Here is a 2,504-nt window from a genome sequence, read left to right as displayed (position 1 = left end):
ACCAAGAATTTTGTGGCCTAGCCCCTATAGCAAAGAGCCTAAAATCTATGCACTCCAAGAGACAACATCCCGCACAAAGTGCTCCTCAACCATCTTTGACATACATGTTGACCAAGGCATTTCCAAGGATGATGTTTTTTCTCAACAATCCTTGATTAACAATATCACTGTGAATTCTTTGTAGGCGGCTTCATATGGACAAATGTTCTCACTTTGCATCCATTGAAAATACTCGAGATCTTCCTCGCCTTGCACTGTTCCGGCATATCCCGCAATCAGTGCATTCTAAGAGTTGACATTCCCAGACAGGAAGCTCCTCATGCACTTTTTGTGCTTTTGAAACTACACCACACTTGGCATACATGTCGACCAAGGCAGTGCAAAGCTCTACACTTTTCTCCAACAGCCCCTGACTAATAATATCATTGTGAATTCTTTTTTCTATACTAGTGTCTTGCATAGTGTCACATGCCTTCAAGATGCAAGCATAGATGATTGCAACTCAGAGATGTCTTCGATCTGCATCTGCTAAAGATAGCTCAAAGCTTCCTGGCCCTGACCCTGCTGGGCATATCCAAAAATTTGTTCACTCCAAGAGACAACATCATGGATAGAGAGCTCCTCAATCACTTTTTTTGCTTTTTGAGTAGACCAAAGTAGACTACATTTGGCAGACATGTCAACCAAGACAGTGCCAAGCACCACATTTTCTTTCATTTGCTTGTGAATAACAATATCATTGTGAATTCGTTTCCTGTATCATCAACTTGACTGGTGCCACATGCCTTCAAGATTCAAGCCTAAGTGATTGCATCTTGAGAGATTCCCTCGCTTTGCATCCGTTGAAAATAGCATAGAGCTTCCTGGCCTTGCCCTTGACTTGCATATCCTTCAATCAAAGGAAGTCCAAAAGATAGCATCCAGGACAGGTAGCTCCTCAAGCACTTGTTGTGATTTTTGAATTATACCACATTTTGCATACATGTAGACCAAGGCATTGCCAAGGACGAATTTTTCTTTCAAAAATCCCCTAATCAACAATAAATTCTTTTTCCCATATCTATGTCTTGGGGAGTGCCACATGCCTTCAAGATGCAAGTGTAGGTATTGCATCTGGAGAGATGCCTCACTTTGCATCCTCTGTAAACAACCCAAAGCTTCCTTGCCCTATCCCTCTTGGATATATCTTGTAATCAAAACACTCCAAGAGAGGACATCACAGACAAGTAGCTCCTCAAGCACTTTTTGTGCTTTCTGAAGTAGACGACATTTGGCACACATGTCAACCAAGGCATTTCCAAGCACGGTGTTTTCTTTCAGAAACCCTTGACTAACAATATGATCATGAATTCTTTTTCCCATATCAGTGTCTTGCATAGTTCCACATGCCTTCAAGATGAAAGCGTAGGTGATTTTCATCTATGTTAGAGAGAGCTTAGGAGGCCTCTTGATGAGACCCCCAAAAGAAGACTCTCTCCCATATGAGAGGAGGAATCCAAAGATCAAGAAAGTAATGAATCCCTAAACTCCTCCGAAGATGTGGCTACACGAAGAAGGCGGACTAAACAATGGCTAACTCCTCCCAAGAGGAAACGGTTAACCCATAGTCCTTCTCATCGTCACTCCAAAAGGGAAGAGAGGAAACCAAGGAAGAAAAGGGCAAGAAAGAGGTCACCCTCTTCTCCTTCTTCTTCACCTTCCTCCTCTACCAATGAAAGCTATGGCTATTATCCTAGAGAATACAAGAGGGGAGGACATCGCAAATCTTACCCTGCATGGCGAAGATCACAAAAGCTAAAGAAGTTCAAAGAGGGAGGAAAGAGTATTTCTTTTCTCACCTATGATGGCACCTTTGGTGCTACCAACAAAGTATTGGCCTTGATCCAACAATTTGATGTGGCCTTTGGAGACAAGGGCTTCACGGAGTCATCCAAGCTATGCCATGTAGCTATGCACTTCCAATTTTTTTTTAAAAAAATGGCTCGTCAATGGTGTGCTAGCCTTTGTGGCAACGGCCCCAAAGATATGGAAAACTCTACGAGTTTCCATCAGCATGAAGCAATTTCTTGCAATCGATGCAAAGGACAAAGTGCTCACCAAATGGCAGAGTTTGAGGCTTCTCTCTCATGAGTCTATCCACAAATATGTGGACAAGTTTTGGGATTTATATCTCAAGTCTATTGTCTTTCAAAAGATAGACTTACCGAGCAAAAGCAACAATTCTGTGTGGGATTACCCAAAGAGATGACCGAGTATGTCAAATCTTAACGGCCTAGTTCTATCACAAAGTAATCCACCACACCATGGTTGCTTCACACATCAATTTCCAACAAGGGGCTAGACGGAATGTCAAGCCCATGAAAAATAAAGACAAAGTGATGCAAAGGGAAAAGGTAATGCTAAAAATTCTTCCCAAGGCCATTCCAACAACAACAACAATCGGTCCAAGGAGAAGGGAGTTTACAAAGGTAAATATGAACTCTATCCTAAAGAGCTTGAAGCTT

This window comes from Adiantum capillus-veneris, chromosome 4 (genome assembly GCF_014529385.1).
Source record: "Adiantum capillus-veneris isolate H3 chromosome 4, ASM1452938v2, whole genome shotgun sequence".
Taxonomy (NCBI): Eukaryota; Viridiplantae; Streptophyta; class Polypodiopsida; order Polypodiales; family Pteridaceae; genus Adiantum; species Adiantum capillus-veneris.
The sequence above is the reverse complement of the archived record's forward strand: the minus strand, read 5'-3'. Positions refer to the sequence as shown.